Source organism: Ceratotherium simum, chromosome 2 (assembly GCF_057802395.1).
Source record: "Ceratotherium simum simum isolate JZ-2026a chromosome 2, ASM5780239v1, whole genome shotgun sequence".
NCBI classification, from domain to species: Eukaryota; Metazoa; Chordata; class Mammalia; order Perissodactyla; family Rhinocerotidae; genus Ceratotherium; species Ceratotherium simum.
The window spans coordinates 32,563,319-32,581,497 of NC_141901.1; the positions used below are offsets into that span (position 1 = coordinate 32,563,319).

The 18,179-nt window shown below is 39.2% G+C and overlaps 1 long non-coding RNA gene across 1 annotated transcript in view; it reads right to left on the bottom strand.

Annotated features, from left to right (window-relative positions):
* Positions 1-6,235: 6,235 nt before the first annotated feature.
* Positions 6,236-18,179, bottom strand: part of LOC147917805 (uncharacterized) — a 61,031-nt gene continuing 49,087 nt past the window's right edge. The window contains exon 4 of the long non-coding RNA XR_015548868.1: positions 6,236-8,769. This is a non-coding gene — a long non-coding RNA (uncharacterized LOC147917805). The remainder of the gene's footprint in view (positions 8,770-18,179) is intronic.

The following is an 18,179-nucleotide window of genomic DNA, read 5'->3' on the forward strand; positions in this document are numbered from 1 at the left end:
GTTTAGAACTTAAAATTTTTTGAGTTCCTCAAATTGATCCTTAAAACAATGATGTGAGATAGACAAAGTAATTATTAATCCTACAGTACAAATAAGGAAACCAAGACACCAATAAATCTTTCCCAGGATCCCCACAAAAGAGGAAGTTGAAACCCCAAAAGTATTAAATTATTTACTCATGGTTATAAAACTAAAGGGTCCACTACTCCTAATATGGTGCCTTCATGCCTCTCCCAGCCTTTGCATTTTCAGATTAAAAGGTCATGATCTTCACTCTGATGTGCATGCAACACACAGGCCACCCTAGATGCTCTTGCTTATACTGGTCTTTCCTGCATCTTTGCTGTTAGGTCTTTTTTACATTTTAATGATCAATCCTGCATGCGCTATTTGAGTTGCATATAAGCCGCCTTTGCATCACCTATCAAAATTTCACAGAATGTCATGAACATGAAAGGGCCTCAAAATGTATGTGATGAATGAATACATTTCTAATAACACTCAGGTTCAGCATACCTTCTTCATGAAGCGGCCCATTGGCAACTCAGCCATCTCTGACATACCCTTAGGAGCCTACCATTCACACATGTTAGCAGAAGAAAACAAGAATAGCACTATTCATTTATCTAATCAACATCATTTTGTTTTGCCTACTGGAAAGATTATGGGCTGTGAGTCAGATAGAACTGGATTTAAACCCCAGCTCTGTCATTTATTGGCTTTGTAAACTTAGAAAAATTACCTAACCTTCCTGATTCTTAGTTTCCTCATGTATAAAATGAAATAAGATCTTCTTTGCAGGGTAATTTGAAGGATTGAGATAATATAAGAAAAGCTACAGGCACATACTAGTCTCCCAATCAACTATAAATATGATGACCTCATCTTCACCTCTTCTTAATGTCTTTTTGCCCAGAAGAGAAGCTCTTCTGGTCTCTGTGGTTTTCAAAGACTGTTTTATAAATCTATAGGCCTTCTATCCATGGCAACTCTTTAAATACTGCATTTTTTATGACAAAAGTCAAATCTCTCTTGGCAATGCCGTGCTTATTTACATTAAGCTTTCTTATATATAATAATTTTCCATTATGGAATATATATAACACATTTTCCATTATAGATCTCTACAAAGCATGTATATTCAAGAAATACTAATATGTGTTATTTATACTTATCATCTATTCATTCCAACTGGTAAGGAAGTGACAGTGGGATATGATATCCCGAAAGTTTTAGTTGATTATACAGATACCTTGCCAGGAGACTTTTCCCAGTTGGTACTGGGTGGCACAATTCTTAGCTCATGATCAGGGTGATTAACAAAATTTCCCTTAGCTAGCGTCTTCAAAGTCATCATCCAGGTCTTTGATTTCTAGATAGAGAAAGTTGTGTAATGTTTCTGATTCCTCTCCAAAAGTCAAGGGGATCACTTTAAAGAAAAGAGGACAGGCAGTCCCCCACTCTCAAGAATGCTGTGCTACACATGGCCACCGGATCTTTAGAAACATATGCATCAAAGAGGATGCATATGTCTGAACTCTGATCTTCCCTTTAAATTGCTCCAGCAAAATTAATAGCATATATAGATGAATGGCATGCCCTGATTTATCCACATCAAATTCATAATAAGATGTGGATAACTGAAATCATACCTTGAATTTAGAACAGCTCTTGGAATATCTGCAATTAGATCTTGGCTCTCTGAAGTGAGTAGCTTCACAGGGCAAATCTTTTTATCATGACCCAAAGTCTTATTTCTCACTCCTCTTCATTTACAAAATTATTTAAATAGATATTAAGCAGTTTATTTACCAACATTCAATTTCACAGTGATTATGTGGAACATTTCTTTAACATGATTAACCACAGAGCAAAGCCACTTCTCATTAGTAAAACTCATTTTTAATGTACTCAATAAGGGCTCCAAAAAGCAGTATGGCTTCTCTAGACACCCCCTCACATAGGTACCTTTCCATGGCCCTCATCTAAGGCCTCTTTTAGCATCAGCATCAAATGGAGTTTGAATCCCAGCCTTTTCAACATAGTATCTAAATATCGTTTTCAGGTATCAGTTTGTTTATTCACCCAGACTCAAGTGGAGTATATTTAATCTATGGTTAATTCTTAGTAACCAAGGTAGATATCTCACAACTCTGCTCTCTAAATGTTAACTCTGATCAGAATAAATCTCTCAATTCCTACAACATTGTGCTGTGATAAAGGTCTTGTTATTTCTGACTTCAGTTACTTCAGTTCAGCCAGTAAACTAGACAATCAAATAAATGGGTACCCAAATCCTCGTCTGTCTCAGAAAGGGGGCCACTAAAAAGACTATTTATATTCTTTCCCTTGTCTCTAAAATTCTTCCAAGGTCCAATTTAGTATTGCTTATAATTGTATAAGATAGAGCAGATTTTCTAGATGTCTGTCTGAATGGTGGCCCATTTTTAAATTTATCCCTTAGAGGTCAAGACTGGCCTAGCCACCCATTGGACATTAGATTTTAGTGGGCTGGGGCAGGGCAGGGATTACCATATTAAATTACAGGGAAAAGTGAAAGTCAAAGGGTTGAACTCACCTGAAAACTAAAGGAAAAAACTAAAGTCCAAATGTCAGGAAAATTGCATACGAACCCTAAACCCAGAGAGGCAGAAGTGGAAATAGAGGATATGTTATGGGTAAAGGAGGGGCATTATGGAATGGGCCTACATCAGAAGGTCAGAAGGTCAGAGTCTTTCGGAGATGACTTCAGAGTATATGCAGGTCAAAAACAAGCAGTGTGTAGGACAGTGGTCAGGTGGCCTGAGTAAAATCGAGGTCCCTGGCTGGCAAATGCAGCTTACCATTACCGATCAATACGTTTGTGAATGGAGCAGGCTTGTTTAAAGACCGGAAGCAGGATGGCCATTGCGTAGCAGCAAGAAATTTTGGACAGCAGTGTTGAGATTTTGGCACCCATCTACAAAGGCATTACAACATATACACAAGAGACTCGTCTGCAAGGTCATCAAGCGTCACCTATACCCCCTGACCTGATTCTAGGAACAAGTCATAAAGGAAGATTTTAGTTTTTATAAATACATTCCTTTTCTCTCTCTTTCCTGTCGTTCTCCTTATTTCCCCCAATCCCCGCCCTCTTTCTCTCTTTCTCCTTATTTCATTCAACAATCCTTCATAAATTCGGTTAGTAAATTAGCAGTCATCTCTAGGGCAAAAGGACCAGAATAGTGGGCTGGGTTGAAACTTACATATCCAGTCAGTTGATAAATAGGCCAATTTTATGCACATATGGTTTGGCAAGTGGTCCTACCAAATGAGTATCTTCAGTTCTCACGGTACTTTTTAAAAAATGATTTTGATCTTTTTTTTTATTATTTTAATGACTTTGATCTTTAGCACATACGGTGGATGTTGGCAGGTTTTGGCTGAACACCACAGTACTCTAAGAGCTAGGCATAAAGGAGCTTGTTGTCCCTTCTGTTCTATCTGGTTCAGTAGCACAGCCTACCTGTGGTACTCTGGTCGTCACATGACCTGTTGGCAGGACTCTTGCTAACCCGCTTAAATCGAGCACAAATATCCCTCAAAGGCTGAATATTTGTTTCTAGCCATAGAATCCACAGTTATTAAATCTTTCACCAATTTCTCTTTCTCCTCCCTTTTCTTGACAGCAAACTTATGTTTTATAGAGCAATGTTTTCTCCATTATACAGTTTCATTATTTTAAAGAGTCGGTGGTGCAGAGATCCCAGGAGATGTTTGTATTATAAGATGTGATGTTCACAGCACTGATTCCAGAGGCAGATTAATATTTTTGCAGCCGAGAGTCTCTTTGAGGAGCTCTTTCTCACACTTGGAGCATTCAAGATGGTGTCCTGGTTTTGAGAAGTGTCAAAGGGAAACAGTTACTGTCAGCAGATTGACGCTGTGACTGAATTTGCAGTAGCGTCATTCACACTGTCTTACACTATGAACAGTTAAAACTCCATCTGCCCAAGGACCTAGTATAAAATATGTAGGATTTTATATGTTAAAATAATCGGATGAAAGACACATTGCATCTCTTTAGTTTCCCCTAAAGAATATGCTTTTTTTTTAATGGTGAGGTTATCAGTGGAAACATCTACGGGTGTTTACTGGGTGCTGGGCTTGGTTTGCAAGCCTTTAATGTGTTGACTCATCTAGTCCACTTAACGTTCCTAAAAACTAATGGGCATTATTTTACTTTACTTTTACTCAGTTTCCTACGTTACAAAAGAGGAAACTAAGGCAGAGAGGTTAAGTCACTTGCCCAAGGTCACAGAGCTGAAATTCAAGAGCTAGGGCATCCAGGTCTAAAGACTGGATCAATACTGATCCCCCAAACTGTCCCTTAAAATTACATCTAGATTTTTATTCACTAGTCAGTTGTTCTCTACTAGACTCTTATCTTTGCTTCTAAAATAACTGGATGATATCTCTCATTGGAACACAGCCAATTTTGGGTTGCATGCATCTATCATCATGTGACAAGGATAATGTGTGGATGTTCTTTTATAGAAATTTTAATGAAGAATCCAATGAAGCTCTAGAAGCACCCTTAATTTTCAGGTAATACCCATGCAAATGACCACTCAGCTTCTCTGTGTCCAAATTCATAAGATGGCCCCAAACTACTTATGATAATTTACTCACCTTATTCTCTCTTTTCTGTTACTTTGGATTCTATCATTTCTTTCCACTAGCTCTCTTGGCCTTGTCAATTCCCACCTTCCCACACATGTCAGACTGTCCTTCACAGGTAGTCTGACCATGATTCCCCTTTAATTCTTGACTCAAAACCATAGAGTCATGACAAATCCATACTGATAGAAAACAGATTGGTGGTTGCCAGTGGGAAGGAGGAAACTGGGAGTGACCGCTTAGTAGGTACGTGGTTTCTTTTGAGATGACTATCTGGAATTAGATAGTGGTGATGGCTGCACGACATTGTGAATATACTAAAAACCACTAAACTATACACTTTAAATGGTTAAAATGGTGACTTTCATGTTGTGTGAATTTTATCTCAATTAAAAAAAAACAAAACATCAAGATTAGCCTTGTTCATAGCCTCACCCAGCCGTGACTCAATAGGCCCCAGTGGGAATTCTATAGTCATCTAGATGAGGAGGTTTTGCTGGAGTAAGGATTTTTCAGCCTTGCCTTCCTAACCGGCTTCACAGAAGTCAAGTCTGTGCCTTTGCTGCTGTTTTGCCTTATTCTGTATTGCCTCATTCCTCAGACACGGGTCTCTCAGCATCCTTGACACTGAGGACTCCTTAACACCTGCTTAGGAAAGCAATCAATTCTACTAAAATCACACCTAAGCTTTTATGGTGGTTTTAAAACATGTCCACAAATTTTTCGACATTCCTCCACATAAGAGATGGAAACTAACTCCCTTCCTCTTAAGTGTGGCCTGGACTTAGTGACTTGCTTGTAATGAATAGAACATGGCAGAAGTGATGGTGTGTGACTAGATTATAAAAGGCATGGCATACCCTTCCTGTTCTCGGTCTAAGATCACTCACTCTGGAGGAAGCCAGTTGCCGTGCGGTGAGGGCACTCAAGCAGCAGATGGAGAGGCCCACTTGGTGAGGAGCTGAGGCCTCCAGCCAATAGCCATGTAAGTGGCCCATTTTGCAAGCAGATTCTCTAGGCCCACGAAAGGCTTCAGATGAGTGCACCCCTGACCACATCTGGACTGCAACCTCTTGAAAGACCTGGGCCAGAACCACCCAGCTAAGCCATTCCTGGATTCCTGACACAGAAATGATGAGACGGTAGATGCATGGTGTTTTAAACCAATAAGTTCTAAAGTAATTTGTTACATAGCAATAAATAACTATATACAACTATACCTTATTTATCTTCCTTCTGTCCACATCCTTTTTCCCCTTCTTTATCCCAATCTCACTCTCTTACCTCCTAGAATTAGTGCTATTTCAATAGCTTTTGTTTACTGATTATTTCATTTCATAAATACAAATATTTCCAACACAGCCAATTGAATTTTACAGTGAATACCTATATACTGCCACCTAGATTTTAATATTTCACTAGTCTTACTTTTTCATATATCTATCCATCTACCCATCCCTCTTCATCCATCAATCTATCTTATTTTTGGTGTATTTCTAAGTAAATTTCAGACATCAGTACACTTTACCCTAAATATTTCAGTATACAAGTGGGCATAGTAGTAAATAGGTTTCAATATTTATTTACAGTTATTTTTCTTATGAAGTAAAACTTAAATACAATGAAATGCACAATCTTAAGTGTACATTTGCTGATTTTGACAAATGCATAGACCTGTGTGTATGCCAAGCCCTTGTGAAGATAAGAACATTAGTGGGTGTAAATTTAAACTCACTGCCAGTCCATAAGACAATTTCTTATAATTCTGTGCATTTTTCAAATGTCTAACATTTGATCTGATCACATAGTATGTGCTCAACCAATATCTTTAAATCTATTAGTGGATATCACCTGGACCCTTGAAAGAGCAAATAAATGATCCCGATCATGGTGGCTCTGATAGGCTGAGAAACAAGGACATTTTCGAGCCTTGAGAAGCCAGAGAAAGGACAGAGAAGCTGCCCTCTGTTCTTTGTCTTTACAAAACCTCTTATGGAATTGTTTGTCCACTGAAATTAGCATGGTGTAGAGATAGTAAAAATGCTTATGAAAGGCAATTTGTTTTCCATGGAATTCACCAGATGGCCCACACTGTTAGGTATTACTTAAATCTCCACTTGGGAAAACCTGTTATCTCCTTTTCTTATAATAACCCCTTGGCCTGAATATTATGACCTGTACACAGAGCAACTGCAAAGCTTTGCTACAAGCATTTTAATGGCTTTTGAGTGCATGTGAAACAAAGATAGCTTGTAAGTGAAAAATAAAGAGCAATCTTCCAGTTTTAGCATGCAGTAGATAAGGAAAGGAGACAGTTCCACCTCTGTCATTAGAAGGGCTCAGCCCAATCAACCAGAACTACCTGTGTGCCTGGACCCCATGCTCACCTCTGCCTTCTGACTCTCCCTCCATTACTCCCAACATGTCCTAGCCCTGGCTGACAGGAGAGAGCTCTGAGCAGCCACCTTGAAATCACACCCTGCAACAGACCTGAATTTACATTGGGGTGTCTGCTTTCTTTCTTTTTTGGCTCTCTCCTGTCTTCTTTCCTCTGACCCTCTCTCCTTATCACTCATCTTTGTCTATTGCTTTCCTCCTGACACATTTTTTCTTGTTCTTTCATTTTATTTCTCCTCTCACAGTCTATCTTGCTCACATTGACTCTCATTCACATCATTTTTATTTCTACTTTCTCGCACTTTCTTTTTCTCTCTCTCATCCCTTTTTTAATTGAGCTTTCTTTTTCGCCTTTCACACTTTCAGTCTCACACCAAACACCCACTTGCCTAGCTCATTCTCCTTTGCTGCCCTCCTCCAAGCTGAGTCAGCATATTGCCCATTTTAAAACCTTTGTGAAATAGTACTATTCCTCTGCCCTCCATGAGCTAGACTCAGTCTTTTGTAGCAAACTGGAGCCCCGATTTTCAACCGTGAAGGTTGTCCAGAGCTGTCTAATTTGTCAGCCTGGTTCCACCTGCCATATGTACAGCCTGAAACCCGGTGACAGCCCTCATTTTCTAAGCTGAACTTCAACCTTTGCCCTCTGACCCTTTTGTTCACATTCTGTTATTGCAAAGGGACAGAAACACAACCCACTGGTGCCTCATTACTGTTTTAATTTCCCGAGTAATTCCACCATCTCATTTTCACCTTCAACATCTCTCTCTCTTTGTGGTAGCTCCCCTTGGCTCTCTGTGAAACAGAACCCTAAGAATCACATTTGCATTTTCTCTACGATTGAGATCAATGCCAAGATCAGATTTCTTTGAATATTTTTTTAGTCCTCTGCCCTTCCCTGATTCTAAATGAATATACTGATCATCATATAGCTCTTCCTCTTTTCACATCCAATATAAAACACATAGATTAATATAGGACTCTTTTAAGAATTTTGTTTTTAATTTTCTGAGATCTTGTTGATGTTATTGTTGTTATTTCTGCTACTGCTGCTTCTGTCCTGCAACTCACCAATAGAGTTTTGTGTTCCTAAAACTATGCGTTCAGTCCAGGAAAGCAGAGATTGTTGCTCAAAAGCATCTGGTTTCCGTGTTTCTGCATGGTAAGTTCATTTTGTTTTGAAATTATGGTTAAAGTGAATGTCTAGTTCAGTTATAAATTTTGTCATCATTATGCCCACTCATTAATTTTGAAAAATTAATTTATCTTAAAACTTTTAAACAAGTAACTAGGAAATTCAATGAACAATCTTAAAAACACTTAACCGAAAAATACTTCAGCAACATGAGTGCATAACTGCATTTAAAACATCTCTATGAAACACTAGGTGGTAAACAGCCTCCCACTGAGCACCCAGTAAGGGACCTTACACATTGCAGACTAGACTCAGAACCATTATGTAGAGGAAATTGTGTCCTTTCTCTTCGAATTTCTAGCAGTTAGCAAGGCAGCTGACACTTAATATCTACCCAATAAATTCATGAAATTAATTAATCTGTTCTCATTAATGAGTCCAATCACTAGTCAGCATTATCATTTTGCATTTTAGTAGTTCCAGGAGGAAAGGAATTGATGCAATCTGTGGATGTCCACGTAGCATCCTTGGAAGAAAAAATGTTGCTTCTTCTCTCTGTATCTCAGATTCTTCATCTATAAAATAAAAAGAGTCAAACAGATCATCTCTTATGTCTCTGACACCTCCAATATCATAAAAAGATAATCCTGATTTAGCCCCGTATGAACACAACCTATGTACATAACTGAGGAGGACCCAAGATTTAACAGAGAATTCACAAGACTCGGTTACATTGAGCACTACAGCATATGTATTTTGGATATAAAGACAGCTAAATGTGCTCCATCTTCTCCAAATATCCACGGTCTAGCAAGAAAAACAAAATTTACACTACAATTATCTATAAAAAGTAGTCTGATGGTAGTTATCATTCTGATTTTCTTTTTAAAAAAGTAGATATTTTTCTCTCTTTCTCTTTCTCTCCCTTTCCTAAAAGACTTCCCAACCAATTACTGTCCCTATCCATTTTTAGAGCACCATTTTTTTTCACAACAGTTAAAAACAATTCAGCTCTGAATATAAAACATCTGACCCAGGATGTTAATAGTGAGCACAAACAGGTAACCTCAACTTTAACCATGAAAGTCCTTGGGGGCTACAAGCAAAGGATCGAGAGAGAGGGTAGATTAAGGCTCAACCAGATCAAATCAAGGAGGGCAACATAAAATCCTTCAGTGAACTGAATACCTGCCATGCCTCAAGCTCTGTGCTTGACACTTTGACAAAGGCGGGAAGGAAACCACATAATGAGGAACAAGATATTGTTTCTGTCCTCAAAGAACTTATTTTCTAATGGGGAAGAGGCATGGGTCTTATGCAAAGCAGAGAAATAAGCGATGCTCATTGGGAAACACTGAGATGACTCTGACGCCAACCAGAAGAATTGAAAAACACTTTGGGGGACGGCCCCATGGCTTAGCAGTTAAGTGCGCGCACTCCACTTCTGGCAGCCCCGGTTCGGATCCCGGGCACGCACTGACGCACCGCTTCTCCGGCCATGCTGAGGCCGCGTCCCACATACAGCAAGTAGAAGGAGGTGCAGCTGTGACATACAGCTATCTACTGGGGCTTTGGGGGGAAAAAAAAAAGGAGGAGGATTGGCAATAGATGTTAGCTCAGAGCCGGTCTTCCTCAGCAAAAAGAGGAGGATTAGCATGGATGTTAGCTCAGGGCTGATCTTCCTCACAAAAAAAAAAAGAAAAGAAAAGAAAAACACTTTGTTTTGTGGGGATGGTGGAGCTTAAGCTAACATTTGAAAAACGATTGAAAACTTACAGGTCAAAGTTGGGGCTAAGGGTAGGTGAGTAGTGTGTGGAGAGTGGAGGAAGAAATCCCAGATTACTCTGGAAAAATCTATTGAGAATGGACGGTAATGGCCCTGTACCATAGGGCTAAAGAGTTTGGACCTGATTCAGAAGGAAAAGAGGAGCTGTGGAGGTTCTTAGGTAGAAGAATTCTAAGTGTTAGGAAGATTACTATGGTAGAAGTGCATAGACTAGGTAATGAAGGGAGAAACATGAAATCAGTAAGCTATTAGAGATGCTGTAAGAAGTCTGTTCGGCAGCCTTAATTTTATTCACTAAATGTTCCAATTGTGCTACTTCCCAGCACTTGGTAGGATTGTACTTCCCTACTCCCATGAACTTGAACGTGGCCACATGATTTGCTTTGACCAATAAAACTGAACAGAAGTGACATGTATTGCTTCAGGACAGAAGTATTTTATTCCCAGTACAAAACACTGCACTTTCTCTCTCTCCCTTTCTCTCATTAACTTAGTAATTCCAGATGACAGGAGCTTCTTCAGTCTACATTTCCAACTGGATATGATGTGGAACAGAAGCCCCCTGTACCGATGTGCAATGGACACGTAGCAACAAAAGAAATAAATCTTTGGTATTCTAAGCCACTGAGATTTCAAGGTTGATACCTTCCTATTCTCACTGATAACTTGCTTCTAATATGATCTTGCTTTGGCCAGTTAACACTTTTTTCTTTAAGAAAAACTACTCTGTGGCCATGCCTGGACAGCCAGGAGAAGTATGTCGTTTTTGGGTCTAAACCACATTATCATTTACAAATACTAGGGTCTCCAAATCATCACCCTATCCTTCTTCCTCTAGGGTGTTGATTGAAAGACTAAAACTTGCTTCTGATGTAAATTTAATAACAGTACATTCTATCCTTGGTTCTCTCATTTTTAAACTCTGAGGGAGCTGTTTCTAGTGTTTTCCACAATCGTTAATTTCCAATTCTCCTACACTACCTAATGTCTTTACTTTAACTAGATGGCTCAGCCTCCTTTTTTGTAGAGAAGAGGGTGTTTGCCTCCTGAAACTATCAGAAGTCAGATGGAGCTTCGGACTTGGAGGCAGAGATTGGTTCAAATGTTACCCACCTCCTCTGGGAAGTCTTCCCTGATACTGGGATTCTCCCTACCCCTGACCCAGGACTGCCACTCATAATCATGAAGGTTGAGAGGAGAAGAGTGAAAGCTGAGGCAATCTAGGTTAGAGTCAATTTGTCAAGCTCTGTGCCCTGGCTGGGTGTTGCACTGGCCTGAAAGAAGCACCTTTGTGTAATCTCCTCAGTTGCGTAGGATGTGCTAACTACATTGCTCCAACTCCACCAAGACCCATACCACTATCACCCAACTCTCCGCCCTCCCCCAGGCAGGAGGCTCATTCCTGTACTTCCACATCATCCTTTGAAGGCCCTGTCCTACCCTTTATAACTCTATATTGTAATTATTCTTGGACTTTGTCCACTTCTCCCACAATGCTGTGTTCCTTGAGGACACATTCTGAGGTTTGTTCATTTTGGTATCCTTAGATCTTAAAACTAGTTGCTAAATAAATATTTGATGAATTAATAACTAATAACCAGTGGATTAATAAACCTAGATTCTGTTAACTAGTGGTGTGACTATGAGAACTGCTGGCCCCCTCTGAGTCTCTGTTTCACCATTTGAAACAGGCAAGTTGGATTAGGTGATCCCTAGTGTCCTTCCGTCTCTAAAACCCCTTTGACAATAAGTCTAACTTAGCACCTTCTCATTTCAAATTCCTCTGTATTTTCTCTTTCTCATGCTCTCCTTCCCCTCTATTTCAGAGTTTCAGGGTGTCTTTCTTTTCCAAACATTTTTTCCCTCCTCTTGTGTAATTATTTTCTCTGTAGAGCTTAAGACATCTGGCTAGTTCCTCTGCTCTTCATCTCGTTATCACCTGCCCATTTCCTAGTCAGCCTCTCCTAGTGACTGCTCTAAGCCCGATTTCACAATCACCCTGGGTGGCTTCAGTTTTCCTGCAAAGAAAACGATCCATTAATTTTGTCTCAGCTCCTTCCCTCTTCAATTCCCGTCATTTTTAATTCCTTGGAATCATTCATACAAATGGCCACACCTGGGCCTTGATATCACAGGGAAATACTCTACTTTGTAACTCTTAAAGAACTCCAGCACACCACACTTGCATCAATCACAGCCTCTTAATCTTCTAGCTCTCCCACTCCCCAACATGGATAATATCTGTTGTTCAAATTTCATCCAGAGAACCATTTTCTTGATCCCAATTTTCTCCCAAACTTATTTGCCTCCTCTTGATTTTATTTCCTTATCTGGCTCATAAAACATGACTTATATCATCAAACTCTCTCTTGTTAACACCCTCAGCCAGCTCAATTTTGTCTTTTCTCTATACTCAATCAGCCAATGCTAAATCAACGATTTGCCATTTCTGATCCTAAACCTAGACCTTCAAGCTTTGCTGGAGAAAACGCCACAGTCATTCATATCAATTCCACAGATTCTTTGTTTCCACCTTCAGCTTCCTACCTGCATGGTTCCTAGAAAACTTTCTGTATATCTCTGGATAGCAATTTCTTCCATTCCCTTCAAGAACTATTTCAAAGAGTTCTCAAGCTTCCCATCTCATACTTTTTCTCTGACGATTTTACCTCCTAATTCTCTGTGGAAATAGAGGTATCCAGGCAGACTCTTGACTTCTTGCTCTACTGTCATTCATCCCCACCTTGGAGAGGTTAAGTGACTCATCTTAAGTCACACAGCTGATAAATGATAATGAGGCTTGTAATCCAGGTCCATCTGACTCCAAAGCCTATACTTTTAAGCATTATGCTACATAGAGAAGTGATTAAGAACATGGACTCTTGAGCAATATGGTCTGTTTAAATCCTAGGGCAGCCACTTACCAGTTCTATGACCTTAGGCTGTGTCTCAGTCTTCCTGTAGTAAAGTGGTTATAGTACCTACCTCATACAGATGTTGTTAGCATTACATGAGTTAATATTTACAAATTGCTTAGAACTGTGCCTGGCACATGGTTATACTTGCTAAATCTTAGCTATTATTAAAGGAAAACTAATCTAGTATTTTACTGGATAATAGAAGTCAAAGGAGAATTTTAAGAAATGCAGATGAGAAATGGTCGAGTATTACATATTGCACAGAAGTTGAAAAGGATGAGGAATTTAAAAAATAATATTGTATTTGTTGAATAGGAGGTCAATCATGAAGGGAGAAAGCTTCATAGTCAGACAAACCTGGATCAAAGTCCTGTTTTTTGCAGAATCCTGGGAAAGGTAAGTAACTTACATGCTTAGTGCTCGGCATGTAGCCCAATTTTACTATTATTATTGCTTCCTCCTCAACTACACCTTCTTTGTCCTGCACTGCTCCTCTTTCCCCTGAACCTTTATTCCCAATGTTTAATTCAAGATTCTCCTTTTCTCTACCCTCTCCATCAGAGATGTCACTCATTCCCCAGCTCCAACTATCAGAGCTATGACTTTATCCACATCTCTAGCAGCTGCCCATCCAAGACCAGTGATTGTCAAGCCTGGCTAACCATCAGAGTCACTTGAGCCTCACCTCTCAGACGTTCTGACTCAATTAGCCTGGGATGAACCCAGGTATTTTTTTTTTTTAACTCTCCAGGTAATTTTAATATGAAGCTATCTTATAATTTGCAAACCTCTGCTAAAATTTTCTACCTGAATTGTGATTACTCTCAAATTCAACATGTCTAAATCCAAATTCACCATTGCAACCAATTGTATTAATTAGACAATATTGAGTTCAGTTATGAGTAATGAGAAACTAAACTTAACATACAAAGTGTTATGGGTTTGTTTTGTTTTGTTTTGTTTTTCTTTTTCTACAACAGGAAATCCAGAGTTAGGCAGTGCTGGCTTTAGTTTAGTGTGTCAAGGATGCCAGGGCTCAGGTCTCTGAAATACTCTTGGACCTTCCTTCATGATCCCAGGATGCTAACTACAGTTCTATCATATCTGCTTTCCAGGTAGGAGAAGAAGGAAGGACAGAAGCTGGAAATGGTGGCACCTCTGTCAGGAAAACAAAACCTTTACCCAGAAATCACAACAGACTCCTATTTGTGTTTCACTGGCCACTGCCCTGTCACTTGATCACCCCATCATGTGATGATTCTATCACATGACACAGGAATCTGAGGAGGTCAGGTTCTAGCTTTCTATCTAAGATAATAAAGGAAAGAGGAAAAGATATTGAAATAGATGCTGAGTATGGTACCTGCCATGAGGTTTGTCTCAGAAGTTTCCTTTTGCATTGTGTTTAACTGAATGGTTGTTTCCCTAGTCAACCAGTTTTAAAACCTGATGTCACCCTCAGCTCTCCCTCACTTCCCTGATTCAATACATTTCCAAGTGAGCTTTTAACCCTAAAATACATTTATTCCTTTCCAACTCCATTGCCATCATCCTAATTCAGACTCGGTATCTTTGGCCTGGGCAGGACGCTTACCACCTTGCCTCTAGTTTCTCTGTACTCTGCCAAACCATCTTGCACATTGACAGCTATCTTACCAAAAGCCTTTCACGGTCTCCCTGTTGCCAACCAAAGGCCAGACTCCTAGGCTTTGCCTTCAAGGCCCTTCACTGTCCATTCCAGAAGATTGGGCTGCTCACTGTATATATTCTAGACCTTTCCACTTCTGTGCTGCTCAAGCCCTACTCCCTGTCCAGAATGCCTGCCTTCTCTTTTCTTTCTCCACCTTTTTCAACTTCTCCCCATATGATGGTTATATCAGGATCGAGAGCAAGGACTTTTTCTTAAGCCACAATACTTAAGTCAAAGAACTCATTGTTAACTTTTTTCAACACTCAGCCCACAGAGGGCTGCATTCTTTTAGTTTTATTCTCTCACATTGTTCTGACTGGAAGCAGCCTGAGGCTCTTGCCTGGAAAGACATGAGCCACAGAGGAGAGGCAAGCGCAAGACAGAGAAATACTGTTGGACTTAACTTCCTCAGAGAACAATTTTACCGCCTTGCTTTCTCCCATTGAAGAGGTAAGCATTGTAGGTCTAGGGCAAAAGAAACATTGTTTCAGCTTGCCTCTAGCCAAGTTGTAAAGGAGGCTTTCTGGAGGCTAGCCCAGTTTACAATTTGGTTACACTGGGATTGGGACAAAAGTCTCATTTGTAAGAACAAATATGCATTTAACTCTCTCTCATTCTCTCATTCTCTATCCCTCTCTTTCCCTCTCTCAATCTCTCTCTCTCAAGATGTGCATGAAGAAAAGAGAGCCTCCCTGGCTGTGGTGTCCTGGTAAATGTTTAACAACCAGCTACTAGGGTAAAAAGCCTTTATTTGCCATGTTTGCCAATTTCTGTAGTGTCAATACTCCCACCATGACCCATTTCAAGCTACCAGAGCTGAGAAGAGATGCGTACAATTGGCTCTTGCAAGCCCTTGTATGCTGGTGCCAGCACACTGCTGTGTGAACGGCTGTTTATTAAGTGTTTACTATATCCTAGGTCATGTGATCTAGATACTGCAGGAAACAAGATAGACATGATCCCTGTTCTCAAGATGTTTACAACCTAATGGGAGGACAGAAGCTAATTCTCCAGGAATCCAGGCTTCGGTCATCTTTTCCACCTTTAATCCAATTTGCTTTTAATTTATGCTGTATAAATTATTATTTTTATAATTTATGTGTATAAGCTATTATGTAGATGTCTTTTATCCTGCATTATAAACTCCCTCAGAATTGCTATTCCCTCAAGTGATATTGCCACATTTTGACCCCACCATATCTAGCCAGTATTTTGTACATAGCAGGCTTCTGTACATATTGATTAAAGAAATGAATAAGTGTAGGAATGGCTGATGGGTTGACTTGTTGTTTTGTGTAATTGGATGGTAGCTGGGGCTGGAGTTGAAGGGGAGAGAGTATCCATTAACAAAACCTCTTCCCTTTTAGTTCCTTCCATTCCCACTGTTCCTGAGTGAGCTCATTATGCCAGTCAAGCTTTGAGTGACTTCATCCATACTCCCCTTCCCCACTCAGTTCCAAATAAAAATGAGTTACACAGAACCCACCAGCAGTACTTTACGAGTGCTAGCAATTGCTACCGTGCATCCTTAATAGCAGCGTAATCAAAAGTTATGATGCATTTTTCTGTAATCACAAGAAATGATACCCACTTATTGCTAAGTAAAGCAAATTCCCACCAAAAAAAGGCAAAAGCATTTCAATTTTCATTTTGAAATGAGTGAGTCAGAATCAATTTGGTAAAGCAGTTAACAGCAACTGAGTGCCCCTTTCCAGTTCATAACAGGTACAATTTTCTTTTAACAAACAGCCAAGCAGAGGTCTCTGATGCTGGATTACCATGGTGTGTTCAAACCTTCCTACTATTGTGTATTTAAATTGGGTAATAGAGGCCATTAGAGAAACACCAACATGAATCTTAAGAAGCAGACCAATTTGCCAGCATTGAGTACATATCCTTAGAAAAAAATAAATATAAATAAACTGGTAAGGAGGTTTTCATGTGATTTCGAAACACTACAGCCTAGCAGTGCATCCCCAGTGCCTTTGTGCGAGCTGTTAGCAACTGCGCCAAACTCAGGTCAGTGAAGGAAGGAAATATCTTTATTTTCTAAAGAGCACTTATGTATTGTATTTCCTCACTCTTTCCCCTAAAATGAGGATGTCAGCTCAAAAGAGACAAGTGTTAAATTTTAATTGGGTTGAGAAGACCAACATTCTCCCATTTCTTCATCACATATGCACACGCGTGCGCGCGCACACACACACACACACATACTCTGTCTTCTCTGGGAACTGTAAAGACAGTTGACAAAATATATTTGTCTAATGTAATTATGTGTCCTACGGAATTGATTTACCAAAAAAAAAAATCATTGTACCTTAAATTATCACCTTAGCACATTTTCCCCTATATCTCCTTTCTTCTCTGTCTTTCTCTCTCTTTCTGTCTTTAATTCTTTAGGAAACCATATTGTAAACGTGCGTGTGTATGTGTGTGTGTATACACGAATACTTACTTTTTAAAATCTAGCAGCAGGTTTTAACAAGAATTATGGAAGCACAATGAAAAATTCACGTTCTCTGAAGCAATTGGCATTTGCGTTTTTTTGTTTTTCTTGCAACTTATTTATTTAGTTTAACATTTAAACAAGAAAACTACATTGCAGTTGTTAAGATAAAATCCCTAATACAAAGCATTCTGAGGTTGCTATCCAAAGGCACTACAGTCATCCAACAGATACACATTCCTGGTACTATTTTTTTTTAAGAGCCACAAGTAGGGAGAGCAGACTGGACTGATTATACCATTATTAAAACATAAACCGCTGGAAGTGAAGTCACTTCAATAATGCAATGTCCTACTTTCTTATTTTTCAGACTTCAAATAAATGCTTCCCAAATTTTCACTGAAGCAGCTGCTGAAATCAATATTGTAGGATTCTAATCATAAGACTCAATTAATATGATGCAGGCAAAAGCTGGGTATTGATCCAGCTGATGTGAAATAAAAGTCTATGAGTGCACCTGTAGTCAAAATACACCTGGAGGAAAAATAACAAGGGTCCTATTTTTATTTATATGCGTGGGTTATGCTTCCTATTTGCACCCCTAGCCCCAGGGATCTCATCCAGCCTGTAGAGAACAGATCTTGCTCCATGAAGTTAGAGAGATTACTGTGCCATTTATTAAAGCATGGACCATACTTTGGATTCAGTATGGTGGATATAAATTACAGGTTTGAAAATACAGTAAAATTTGCTGAAACTATTTATGAAGAATAGACAATTTGTTCTTTTATAATGTTCCATATTGAAAACTAACCTGGGTTCCCTTTTTATCTGAAAGAAAGCCTTCTGAGGTGAAGCTGAATTAAAAAAGAAGACATTTCTGTTGGAAAATATATTAACAAGATGATTCCTATACACAGATATAAATATAAGAAGGTCGAGAAGTGTTTATTCCAAAATATCCACAGTGATAGGTTATCTCCTATTAATTAGATTATAGGTGATTTTTATGTGCTTCATGTTTATGATATGTATTTTCTGATTTTTCTGTAATTACTACATATTACTTGTAAAATAAAAATGAAAACAAATACACAACCATACAGAGATGTTTTTAATACCAGTGAGATGCACCAAGAGGA